Source organism: Ciconia boyciana, chromosome 18 (assembly GCF_034638445.1).
Source record: "Ciconia boyciana chromosome 18, ASM3463844v1, whole genome shotgun sequence".
Classification (NCBI taxonomy): Eukaryota; Metazoa; Chordata; class Aves; order Ciconiiformes; family Ciconiidae; genus Ciconia; species Ciconia boyciana.
In genome coordinates this window covers 8,945,058-8,958,423 of record NC_132951.1, presented here as the reverse complement: position 1 = coordinate 8,958,423, position 13,366 = coordinate 8,945,058, and the positions used below count along the sequence as shown (strand labels likewise).

Below are 13,366 nucleotides of genomic sequence, written 5' to 3'. Positions count from 1 at the left end.
CTCAGCTGGATTTTTAACCCCTCCGTGAAGGCGAAGCTGCTGCAGGTGCAGTGGCTTTCCAGGGACAAGGTGTGGAGGGAGGTTTGGGGGATGGCGATGCCCAGTGCTCTGCTTGTCCCCAACTAGGGCAAAGCCTTGAGTCCGAGCTGCTGGCTGCTGCTGCAGGATCACCCCATCTCCTCGGGACTGGAGGAGACACAAGTACGTACGGTGCTGCAGCGTGGGCCTGAGCCTGTGTTCATGAGCTGGCATCTTCCAGAATGCACGGAGGGTGCTTTGTGCAGTGGTTCCTCACAGCTGTACATGGGGCGGTCCCGGGTCTTGGCATGCCTGAGACCATTCCCCTCTCTGCATAGGCCCAAACAAACCTTCCCCAAAGAGACCGGCTGTGCTTAGCCAGGCAGCAAGACAGGTAGGTCTAGGGCTAATTTGGGCAGTAGCACCTGTAAGCCAATGTGCCCCAGATGCATCTGCCTGGGTGCACTGTGGAAAGCTGCCTGTGCCCTGGGCTCGCTCAGACCCCATTGCTGCCACATCATCTGGCTTCACCTCCTGAGCTCACACAGGCAGAGAGGTGGTCTTCAAATACACACAGGTCGGAATCAAGCCCTGCTGCAGGTCTTGCATGATAATATCCTTCTGGCTGGCAGCCGGGTTTTGGAAGAGAGTGAGCAAATTTGTTAGTTTGCTGGTTCCTGAAGTTACTGATCCTTGAGCCAAAAAACAGGGAGAGCCATAGAGACGAACAGAAAGGCTGTAACAGCATTTCCATATAGCACATGCTTTTTCCTGAAATAATCCCTGCAGGAGAGAAACTCTGTAAAAATATCTGGATGTGACAATCCTCGTATTTATCTGTTCTTATCTACAAAGAATTGAAGAGGTATAAACCCAGCAAGTTCTGCCCAAATTATTGCCAGATCCTGTAGGTACTGAAAACAGTGTGATCCCCTTCATAGAGGTTGTCTTGAATTATCTGGTGGACACAAGGTGGATGGCTCTGCTTTTCCTCCTCCTGTTGTCCCCATAGGAAAAAGTTCTCTCTAGGACTTTTCCATAAGCAACAAGACGTATATGCAGGAGAGAAAGCACAGAATCAGAAGAGGAGGGAAAAAACCCTCTCCCAAGAGAGGAGAAGAACAGAGGGGGTCTGGTTCCTGCAGATCTTGTCTGTCTCTCTGGATGGAGCACTCTTGGCTTGATATCTCCCTGTTGTAAACGCAGCTGATGGATTTTCTTTCTGTTTCTTCTTTTGCACTTGTTTATTTTAATAAAGATAGATTTTTTTTTTGGAAACCTAAAGCAAAATGTTCCGATGTCTCCACCCACCCTCCTGGCACTAAGCACTGATGGTTATTTCACTGGTTATAATTTGATTTCTGCCTCTCCTGCTGGGCTGATGTGAGAGAAACAATATTTAGAGAAGCTCATTTTAATTTATTTTTTTTTCTGGAGCAGGGGAGGCAGAGGCTGGGAGTGGTGTGGGAAGAGGGAAAAAGAATCAGCAAGAATGCACCCTCATTTTCTGGGCCTTTTTTTTTTCAAGTTTGCAATCTCTGATGGACAAAAATCACGGTATAGCTCAACTAATCAATTGCTCTCTGAGGACTGGAGAGTGCCTCATCTCTTTAGGTATTTTTGTGTTATTCTTGGTCTGCTGCAGTAACTCATTGTAGCTGCTCTATGCCAATGATTTTAGGTTTGTAGCCTGAACTGTGATAATCTCCATTTTGCAAGTGGGGAAACTGAGGCACAGAGTAGTAAATTGGCTCCTTCGCCTTCAGATCACCTGTGCAGCCAAGAACAGCATACAGCACAGGCACTAAGGGCTGATTTCCAAACCCAGGATATAGTCAGCACGCACAACCCAGACCACATCTTCAGCAGCACTCAGCTCCCAATTAAACTTGGACAAAACGAGGTTTTCGCTAGTGCTTAGCAGCCAGCCCTTCTTCAGTGAGAATACTGAGCAGCAGATTTTCAAAAGAATTCAGCTACTCCTCAGCTCTTGGAGTTTCTTAGGGAAAAGCTCCTGCATTTTGCTAAGAGGAATGGCTTTTTCTTTGCCAAAAATCTGACCCTTCGTTTCTAGGCACAGAATTAAAACCTTGTTCATCACTTTTTTCTAGTTTTTAAAGGAGCAGCATCCCTCTTTTCCCTTTTCTTCTTTTGGTTTTCTGGCTTCTAGGAACAGGGCTAGCAATTTCTTCTGTGCATATCTGAAGATAATAGCTTTGCTAAATAATTTTTCCTCTTTTAAAATATATATCAAGATTGTCTGCTGCACAGTTTACATTTCCTGCTGTGGAGACAAATACTTTAATTAAAATGGAAGGGAGAAAAAAAAATCACATAGAAAAAGAAAAAGCCTCTGTGAAAAGAAGCCTGAGAGGCTTGAGAGAAGTGGAAATGGGCAGATGAAGCCCTTTGGCAGCCAGGACGCATTTTGCATGAACGAGTGCATAGACGCACATAGGCTTTTGGGACTATTTTGCTTAATGCAAGGAGGGAGGTGCTGGTGAAAGCCCCAGCTGCATTAAGAAATCCAGTAGCATTTCTGTCAAGCAACAGGAGACCTCTTCTCAAACGGCTCATCCTCCACCTCCTGCTCCAGGCTGCGTGCAGGACAGATGCAATGGCTTGGTTTCAGATGATCGTGTCTTGAGAATAAGAAGGAAACAGGATCTTCTACCTGCCTTGACCCTGCCTCTTTCCTTCACTTAAGAGCAAAATGTTAAATGAATCCCCTGTGGTTGCTGTATTTGATGATGGGACTCCTTGTACCTGCTCTCCCTCCCTTGGCTTTAGCTTGCCCCTGGGGAAAGCATAGCAGCAGAAAACAGCAAGAAACTCCTGCATGTACCAGGCTGGTATTAACTCCAGGGACAGATGAGAGGGATGGGAAGTTGAGAGTACAGAATTGCTGCTCAGACCTGAAGATTTTCACCCTAAGTCTAGTTAGAGACTGAAAGCATTGCATCTAGTTTTGACTGCAAAGTTTGACAGAGCAGGGGAATGGGAGACCCCACTTATAAGTGAGAGTGCAGCATGAGTCTGCAAGGCTTGCCTGCAGGAAAAATGGCACAAGAACTGTTTCCTTCCTTGTGTTTTTAAGCAAAGGAAGCAGCCTGTGAAGGGCACCCACTCAACCCACTCCCATACCCACTGTATGTCTGAAGCCAGAAGAGATGAGCTAGCTCTTTCTACACCCTTGGCTTAAGATCTTTCTGAGAAACACTCCCAATACCCTTCCCCTAAAGTACATCCATCCATCCATCCATCCATCCAGAAAAACACCTTGCCTTCCCAAAGCACACCAGGCTGCCAGGACTTCCCATTTAAGGCCAGTCCTGATGCACTGCAGGTGCTGCCCACAGCTGGGGGACCGCTGGAGCTCCTTGGCATGGCCAGGGGAAGCAGCAGCTGCCAGCCCTGGGTTTCAGAGGGCAGTGGTGCTTCAGCTGAGTGGCAGTGAGCACAAGGATCTGCTTGGATGGATTAATCAGCCTTGCAAAGGTCTTTTTCCGGGCCAGGGTACAGGGGGAAGAAGGTGAATTGAGAGCACCACAGAGCACTTCCCCCTGCTGAGCTGGGATTTATATCTTTCTAATTGAGGATAATTAGATGATCACCATCAGATGGGTAAGATGAGTCTCACTTTCTGCACCATCCCTCTAAGAGAGGAGCATATTATTGCTGTTTTTCACCAGCCTGAACCAGCAATCGTCTCTTTGAGCTGTGACGCTGTCTCTATATAATTAAGGCTGTCAGTCAAACTCAGACACCTAAACACTACAAACTCCATGGCTTACGAGGACTGATCACAGGACTTTATTGCTTGGCAGTCAAAGCAGCACTTTGTGGGCTCTCTTTTCCCTTGTTGGAGGAACAAATTGTGGGGCTGTGAGAAGGAAACATCCCTGCGAAAGCAGTTAGGTGCCTCCAGTGCTTACTGGATTTGCTAGCTGTGACCATGGGTCCTGTGCAGGTGGTGGGATGAGCTGCGCTGATCCTGGTCACAGTTTCTGGTTCAGAGCCTGCTTCTGGGGCTCAGGGTATGGGGGGGACCTGCCTATGCTGGCAGGGAGTTTGAATGCTTATCTACTGCCTCAACCGGCCAGAGCACCCAGCAAAACAATGAGAGAAGGGCTTGACCCAACACAGCTGCTCTTCTCCATGCACGGGGGTCTTACGGGTCAGCAGACAGAGCATGGGGGGGACCAATGCTGTAGGGACGGAAGCACGGCATCGGGAAGTCTAGGCTTGCGGGATGGGCACCCAGCCTGCCTGTCTCTGCAGAAGTGCCAGGCAAAAGCTTATCAGCCCTGTTCTTGACTGGTGTCATCTCCACTGTATTGCAGGATGCGAATGGTGACAGCATGAATGCCAGATATATAGCGGGGAGGCTTTTCTTTGCCTTCTTCCAGTGGAAAAAGCTGGTGATCTGGCTCTGTGTAGGTAAGAAAAGCTCAATGCATGCTGAGCCCTGCTCTCTCCCAGCCAGCACTCACCGCTGTGTCCCCCTGCCCTAGGGCCTTGCTGGGCTGGGGCTCTACAGAAGGAGGAAGAAGAAGTGGCCCTCATGGCCACTCTTCAGAAGAAGAAGTGGCCCCTCTCTTCACTGGAGAGACCCCAAAAATGGGAAGTGACAGAAGAGGGGAGGGAGGAGATGTGTTTCCGTAAAGCAGACACACGCAGCCTTAGGTGTCCCCCCAGACTGAGATGGGGGTGACTTCCACATGCTCTCAGCACGTGGACATCAGCAATGGAGCACAGGCCCCAGTCATGGTGATTGCTCCAGCAGTTGGATTTCCCAAATTCTGAGCCCCCTCCTGAAAAAGGCCCCGCCACAGGCAGCTCTTTAGTGTGGAGGCTTTGCACTCACATTTGCCACTAGCAAAGCTGCGCTTCTTCAGAGAGGCTTTAACTGTGCCTGTTTTGGGTGTATTTTTAGAATATCAAGTCATCTTGGATGACTTTGGGGGGTGTGGAGAGTAGAAAAGCATCTAAAAGGTGACGTTTTTCCCTAAGTATAAAAATCTTTTTGTTGTTTTTGCACAATTATAAAGTGAATTCTCCCCTATACCCACCCAATAAGCTGCTTCTGCAGCAAGGGCAAAGGAGGAATAACTTCTTTCAAAAGTGTTAATATTTGCAAACACCCGTGCAAGGCCTGCATCCTGTGTGATATGTGTGCACAGGGCTGTGGGAGGACAGAGCAGGGTTAATGTGCTTCTGTGATGCACAAATGAAATTCCTCTGTGTGTGTGGGAGGTCTAGCAGTCACCCTCTGATAAATGCTGCTGCGATCTTTGCAGGATTAAGGTCCAGAGGTGGGTGTTTACCTGTGTTGTGTGTATGTGTGTAGCAGCACAGAAGTAATCAGCTGATGAAAGCCTCGGAGTGGTGTGTGTAGGAGGTCCAGGAGGGACCCACTAATACAGTGGCTCTATGAGAGTATGTAACTGCTTGTGATCTCCCACCAAGAGAAAGAAACCTAATTCTAATTTCATACCACCATTGAAAGGCTGGTTGTTTGTCACAGAAAAAATCACTGCTGCTGAATGACCAAGATGTGACCACTGTCATTTTCATTAGATGGGTGCAAATGATGGAGGACTTTTCCCTTCTGCATCCGCAGTCGCAAATTCACCCATATGGAGCAGGGCACTCGGGGTGAGCTGAGCTCATGCTCCGAATCAGCACAGTGCCTTGCTCAAGGTGAAGAGGCACTCGGACAAGCTATCATCCATGTTACTGAACTGCTTTTGGCTAATCTTTTCTCTGGCACGAACCTCTTGATTTCAGCCTGGGAATCTGCTCTGGTCAGGACTGGAGGATTTCTCCTGCATGTAGATTTCTTCTTATTGCTGCGAGCTTTTGCTGTCCTCAGCAAAGGCTTTTCTGTCCTCTGGGCATGTACCCAAGCACCATGGTGTGGGTTGCAGCTGCATCCTATTGCCTGTCTGTGGGATAATGGATCACTTTGCACAACAGGGGCTGTTTGAAGGCCCTCATGGTCCTCTGTCCCCTGTGACATCCCGAGGAGCAGCCAGCTGACAGCTATGGAGAGAAAGGAGTGAGGGAGCCCACGCTGTTGATGTGGGACTCCAAAGCTCACCCCAGCAGTGGGCACAGCCAGGAGGGCTGTGGGTACAGGGAAGGGGAGCCAGGCTTTGGGGCCAGGCCAGCCCCACGGGGAGCGTACCGAGGGGCCGAGGGCTTCTCTGGCTCAGAGAGTGCCATGGTCAGTCCCTTCCCCTCTCTGCACTGTTGCCCTGTCATTTTACAGGTTGATGTGAGTGATTCCTGGAGTGCTGTGAGGCTTGAGCTTGCAAGCAAATGTCCTTAGCTGCTGGGGAAAAGGATGCTGCATTTACTAGGGCTCATCACTAGAAGGCCCCGTTTAATTTTGTCTAGCAAGGGGCTAACTCAAATACAGCCACTTGGAGGCTCCAAACTCTGAAACAGGCTCTGCTCTTCTGCAGGTCTGACGGCTGCAGGGGCTGGGGAGATGCAGTCAGGGGCAGAGCTCCTGTGGGCTGTGCAGTGGGGTGGTCCTAGCTGCAGTGCTGTGGCCATGCGGCTGCTCCGCCTGTGTCAGCCTCTCCAGTGCCTTCTGCAGGTCTGTGCGTGCAGGGCCTGTACTACTCGGTGATGAATTCACGTGAAAGTCACGTTGAATAAGTTACCCTTTTTTCTTCCCTTTTCTGACCTCAGTGCTACTGTGGTCTGGGCTAGTGGTGGGGGACAATTCATTATTGTGGAAAGAGTAGGCAACCACCCTCCCAGGGTAAAACCTGGATGAGAAACAGCTCCCGCAGTAAGGTGTGAATCCTTTGGGGACTTGGAGGACTGTGTTCTGCCTGGCAGTGACTTGAGGGCAGGGCAGACAGAAAAGTAGCAGGATGAAACAGCGTCAGTGAGCCTGGAGGTGCCTTAGCTAGACTGGAGCAGAGATCCCCTGGTGCTGATGGTCACTTCCAGCTTGTGGACATCCCACAGTGCTATTCATTGCCTGCCTCTATCTGGAGGAATGACTGAGGCTTACCTGAGGCCAATGATATTCTAAAACTCAAGTTGTTCACGGTCCTGAACAGCTTGACCTAACTTTGGCATTAGCTCTCCACAGATGTTTTCACCTAAATTCCTTTGTGTAAAGGGGCCCTTTAAGTGCTCTTGGCAGGTGGAGGGTGCTGTTCATGGGACAGAAGTGGTCAGGAACTCAAAATCCTACATCTGTAAACCTGTTTAAGAGACTGATTCTCAGGCCACAGTCTGAGAGCTTTTAGGAAGGGCTAGTAGGAAAAGAACCTCGTTTCTTTGACAGGAAGAATCTTGGTGCTTGCCAGAGACGCTTTGTGTGGAGAAAGGAAGGTTTGTTAACCATGTCTCATTTTGGGGGGGGAATTTTGTTGAGAGATGAATCAGTGTCTCAGTGGCTGTTGATGGGTGGAGACTGGCAGCCAGGGGTTTATGTGCAGATACGCAGGAAGGAAAATAGAAGTAAGTTCAGCTAACTGTTGCACAATGGCATCTTGACATCATTACAAGTGAGTTGACAGGCCAGCAGAATGACGCAATATAGATGTGTGCATAAAATGTCCTCTGAAGGACAATCAGAGAGGAAAAGATGTAATGATCAGTGTGCAGGGAGGCTTTGTCATGGGTGTCATGAGCTTTGGCATGAAGTGAATGAATAAACGAAATAGGAAATGTAACTGGAATGCTGCCCCTCTCTCCTTTTGTGGATAAACAATGAGAGGATGAATAAGTGTTCCCCAAACATGTACAGAAAGAGGCGTGACTGAAAAGGAAGAGAAACTGGGGGGCCAGAACTGGAGGGAAATGAGATTTTGCTGTCACTGCTGCTCAGAAGGTGGATTAGAAACAGCGCTAAGGACTGTATTTAAAAGACGTAGGTCATTCATGGAAAGTACTTCAGGATAGCTCAGTAGCTTTCCAAAGCTCTTCATTATGCAGCCTGCTTCAGCTGCCCTAGTCCTTGTGTCTAATACTGCTGTGACTGCTCCTCTCGTCCCTAAACTGCTGCCTCTCTGAATCTCTCTTGCTAGGTTTGAATCTCACTGGAAGCCTTTCCTGACCAGCAAATCCTTATACTTGCTCATGGACAGACGTTTTAGAAGAGAGCTTGAAAAAGTTCTGTGGTTCCATAAACTGCCCTTCTGGCTGCAGAGCTCAGGTATTGCAATGCTCTTCCCTCAGCATTGTCGTGTCTTGGACAGACACTGTGCAGCTGGAGAGCCTCCCCTGTATGGGCAGCCTTGAGTGCTGCAGGGGAGATGGAAATACAGCTGGGCACCAGGGGAAATCTGGACTGACTGGATGGCATGCTTTTGAGAAAAGATCATAGTTTGTGATGGTGGTGACGGGGGAAGTGCTTTAACTCCAGGCTCTAGCAGTACCAGGAGGGAGGGAGAGGGGAAGGCTGACAGCAGTGCTCCTGTGGACAAAGCAGGAGCCATTGTAGAAGTTACCAAATGCCAACGGAGTGAAGATATTGAGTGGGTCGGTGCCTTTTGCCTTTTTCAGTGTGAGGTACTACGGAGCAGCTTCGGTTGCTGGTAGCGCTGGTCATAAAGTGCATGCCTTTTATGTGGAAAAATGCCTCAGTTTGGACAAGGTTGGGCAAATGGATGTGACAAGAGTGGTGTTTGAGCTGGCTCTCCCATGTAAAGTGTCCTGGCACTTTATGAAAGGATGAAAACTATCTCTTTAGAGCAGAAGAAAAAGGAGAGTTGGCCCATTGGCAGTGGTGGGGCCACATTTCTTCCCTGAAGATGACTCTTCAACGTCTTGTCTTCCAGTTCTCTCTGCTTTTACCACATTGCAGCTTCTTCCATAGCAGGAGCTGCCTGGATCCTTTGCCCGGTACGAAGGCTGAGCTGGAGATGGGTGTTCGGGGAGCAGGCGTGCGAGGGAAGTGCTGGGTGGGTTGAGAGCCCTGGTTTCTGCAGCTACTCAAAGTTCTGTCTCTTAGTGCTCAACTTCACAGTCCTCTCTGCTTCTCACTCCTGTCACTGTTCATCTCCTCTCTCAGTAGGTTTCTCTTTCTCTCCCTTTTAAACATGCTTTTTCAAGCAGCTCTCGTACTGATGAACTTAAGCTGCTAGATCCCAGCTCCCTCCCTTCAACTTCTGTCATCTCTGTTCTCAGTATTACCGCGTCCCATCTATTTTTTTTTTTCTCTAACTCCATCCCAAGTGTGACAGTCCAGGGCTTGGAAAGTTGGGTGCCTCCCTCAGTTCTGCCTGCCCACTTTCAGGGAGAGCAGAAAGCAAAGTAGACTGTGGCAGCTGTTGGCAAACACTTTCATTTGGGCCCTTCTTCTTTCTTCTCATTCATTAGAGGAATTATTCTGTGTCCTCTCGTTTTTCCTCTCCACAATACACTGCATGCCTCAAGCAGAGGTTCACTCTCCTAGTTACTGGTCTTCTGGGTATCTGCACTTGACTTTCTCTCCATTTTTTTAGTGTCTTGTATCCTCTGGCTAACTAGAGATCCCTCACAATTTTCCTGGTATGTTGATGGCACTGCATTGCCTTATGGTCACTAAGATAAGACCCATCTGGCCAGGATACAGCCAGAGTCCTACTAGTCAGGTCTTCACTCCTCTGATGCCATCCCAGGAGTTACCTGGGAACATCAAAAAGGCCCTCAGGGGATGCTGATCTAACCTGGTGGAGACACTTGTCAGAGAAGGACTTAATCTCTTGCAATCTATTCTTTTGCCAGCTCATGATGCCAAAGGTGCATTATGGTCAGCAATGGCTCCATCCATGGCCAACGCTTTGGGAAAATGATTGACTCTCACCACGTTATCATAAGGTACAGAATCCTTGCTAAAGCCTTCACAATTAAGCAGAGGCTGAGGAGTGATAATGTGCATGTGACTTTCTTGCCTGGCAAACATAACATCTAGGATCCGTCAGCTCAGGTAATCAAATAACTTTCTTGCAGTTCATGGCCAAACACAGGCGCTGCATGAGCCAGAATTTGTACCGCTCATTCACAGATGTTGTACCTGGAAGCTGGATAGCCATCTCCAGCTCGGTGGAGTGACAGGCAATCCCAGTGTCACAGGGCTACATGCATTTTTACTCTGACTTGAAAAAGTAATTTAATTTCTCTGTGCCTCACTTCCCTATCTGAAAAATAGTGGTTGTCTGCCACTGCTGTCTGCCTTTTTATTACAAAGGAGGAACTATTGGTGTGTCTGTGTGAAGTGCCCCATACCGTGGAACCAGGCTGCCAGGTTGGGCCATAATGTGTGTCGGTGCCCTCAAGTGAGTTCACACACCCAGTCATGTATCTGACAGCACACAGCTGCCTCCATGGTTGGGAACAAGGGATACTGAAACTGGACAAATTCTGGCTTTGATTCTCAGATTAAATGATGCTCCAGTAAAAAAGCACAAGAAAGATGTGGGCAAAAGAATGAGTATTCATCTCTTCTTCCCTGAATCGGCTCTGCCCAACCCTCTGGAAGACAATGACAATGATACACTGGTGGTGTTTGTCCCATCCAAGCCACTGGATTTCCTCTGGCTTAGGGAAGTATTAGTGAAAACAAGAAATAAGGTGAGATGTCTTTAATGAGGGAAGGTTGAAACCAGGTTATTTATAGTGACATATTCAATAGCTCTAATAATCATATATCTTTCAAATATTTAATGAGCTGTATAATGCACCTGAGACCTTATTTTTCACTAATTAGAAAGACCCCAGTCTCAGCCACATTGGAGACAGGTGTATGGGAATGAGTGGAAAAGACCAGGAGATCCTTTGTTCCTCCAAACTCTCCTGAGTCCTTCCGAGCACCCCGCCAGAGCAGTAGACCACAGCTAACTCACGGATGTTTATCATGGTACTGCTTGGTGTGCATGGGCATGCCTTAAGTATCTCTCTGCCTCTCTCCTACAGATGAAGGTGGGTTTTGGTGCCGGCCCCCCCAGGAGTGGAACGGGAATGTCTCTCAGCTCGGTATTCTCAACCCGTATGTCACCTATGAAGCGACGTACAAACTGCTGCAGCTGAACGTGTCAAGTAGGGTATGAGACCATACTGGAGAGCAGACAGATGAGCATCAGTGTTCTGTGTCTTCCCTTATCCCTGATTGCTTCACTGCCATGCAAGGGGAAGGAAAACCTTTTCATTAGACTAGCTAGTCCCTTCCCCTAGTAAATGCAGTCTTTTCCTGTAGCATGGTGCTTCAGGTTTGGAGCCCTGCTCCTACCCAGAAAAGGAAGACTTTTCCCCACCTGTCACAGCACTGCAGTGTTATTCTTATCCCTGTCTACCCCTTCACCCTTTGCCATTTTGCACTCAAATCCCTTTTTAGAGTTATATTTCTGTCTGTAGTTCTAGACCTCAGAAAACCTGGTTCTCCAGTGACGAGCAGCTGTGCCGTATAAGCCCTTTCATACGTGTTCCTGTGCTTTCCCTGTCTGAAGACCATTACTGATAACTAGGTAGCGTAAAATGGAAGGAATTTTGGTTGGCATTCCTTGAAACGCTCCGTTCTCACAGATCTCTGGCCTGAGGCTGGCTGTCATGCCCACTGTTTCTGGAGTGCAGATTTCCCCTTCACTGCACGATGGAGGATTATTTCATTAATGAATCTAATGATACTTTGTCTTTGGTCCTGACGATCTTTGTGATGGTGCTCTGTGATCTTTAATTAACTTTAAGCCTGCCAGGCACTACTAGGATGTTTATAATCTGCAACAAATGCAGTAAAAACTTGAAGGCCTGGTGTGGTAATATAACCTTGTCCAAGGTCATGCACTGACTCTTGGCCGGGGCCAAGACTACATGCCAAGTCTCTGACTGCTGAAGCAATTCTGTAAAAAAAAGTACATTTCCCTGCTAAAATGTTTGGAAAGTGCAAAGTGAGACAATCCAGGTGAGAAACGCGAAGTGCTCGGTTAGGCTTGGGGGATCAGAGAGCGTGTTCAGCTGCTTGCGAGCATGGCCGCTGTGCTGCGCAGTCACAAGGCTTAAGGCAGGACTTGATTTTGCACATGGCCATGTTAGCTTTACGTGAGCAGAAGGCAGTTTTGTAGCACACAGGCCAAGGTCAGGAATTTAATGCATGGATTAAAAGTGAGGTATCGCATGAGGGCCACCAGCAGGGAATACACACAAAAAGGCACATGGAAAAGGCAGAGATGCAGAGACCCTGTATAGGCTCTGTCATGGATGTGGATTTGTTAAAAAGCGTGCTAATTTCTTCCATTCAAAGCTTTTTCATTTCCATGGAGCTCTATATTTTATCAACCCAGAGCCTGTATGTTCATGAGCCCTCATCTTCTGCAGCACCTTTTCATAAGATGCTCCTTGTTTGAGTTTTGGGAGTGCTGTCCATGCACCTGTCCTCTTTTATTTACTTTTTTTTTTTTGCTATATTGACTGTGGAAGAAGGTACTGGTCCCAGCTGCAAAGGTGTTGCTGGTGTCAGTATTGTAAAAGTATGAGACTGAAATCCTAAACAGATGTTCTCTCTTTTCCTTTCCAGAGATATGCCACCACAGGAATCATTGCTTTGAACTTAGCCCTCCATATGTGCCAAGAGGTCAATATTGCAGGCTTTGGTTACTCCGGCAACCATGACAATACGACACCAATACATTATTACAATATGGGTTGCTCACGGGAAAAAGAAGTAGAAAATGCCTCCCCTTCAAACTAGGGTGTTCTCCATAGGGGAACCTACTGGACAAAGCTGGGAGTCAAGCGCCTGAGAGGTCTGGTAGCTATCACTGGTGCTACCCATGGAAATTCCTCCTGGCACATGCCAGGGGAATGTGTTGGGACATACTTTGTTCTCAGAGAGCAGCTTGGGCACCGGTGCTTGCACCTTCAGGGTGCCTTTCATCTGTCCTAGTGTGGTGATGAGGGTCCTGTGCAGTGGAAGTCCTGCAAGGGGCTGCAGGCAAAGTTGGATTGGGCAGGATCCAGTGCCTTTTGGGCAGGATGAGGGGCACAGTAAGAAATAATCTATAACTTTGCCTCTCTTGTCCCTGCAGCTCTTTCAGCACAATGTCACTGCTGAGAGGAACTGGCTGCTGAAAATGATCCGGTGGGGTGGTTGCTGACATAGCCAGCCCTTCCTTCCAGGCCCAGAACTGCTGAGAGAGGGCTGTGCTGCTTGCTGCCTCCTCCAGACACCACTGATGATCCCAGCTGGGCTTGTTCCATGTTGTTTTGAGCAGGTCACAGTCCTGTTGCATGTTGGGTGGGACGTGAATCCCAGAGATTCAGAGCGCTTGCCCTTTACTCCCTTGGCCTCTGGTTTCCACCACTGACTGCTGTGGTGGAGGGTGGAGCGTTGCACAACCCTTCT

The 13,366-nt window shown here is 48.4% G+C and overlaps 1 pseudogene; it reads left to right on the top strand.

Annotated features, from left to right (window-relative positions):
- Positions 1–6,580: 6,580 nt before the first annotated feature.
- Positions 6,581–13,155, top strand: LOC140661399 (CMP-N-acetylneuraminate-beta-galactosamide-alpha-2,3-sialyltransferase 4-like; annotated as a pseudogene).
- Positions 13,156–13,366: the final 211 nt, after the last annotated feature.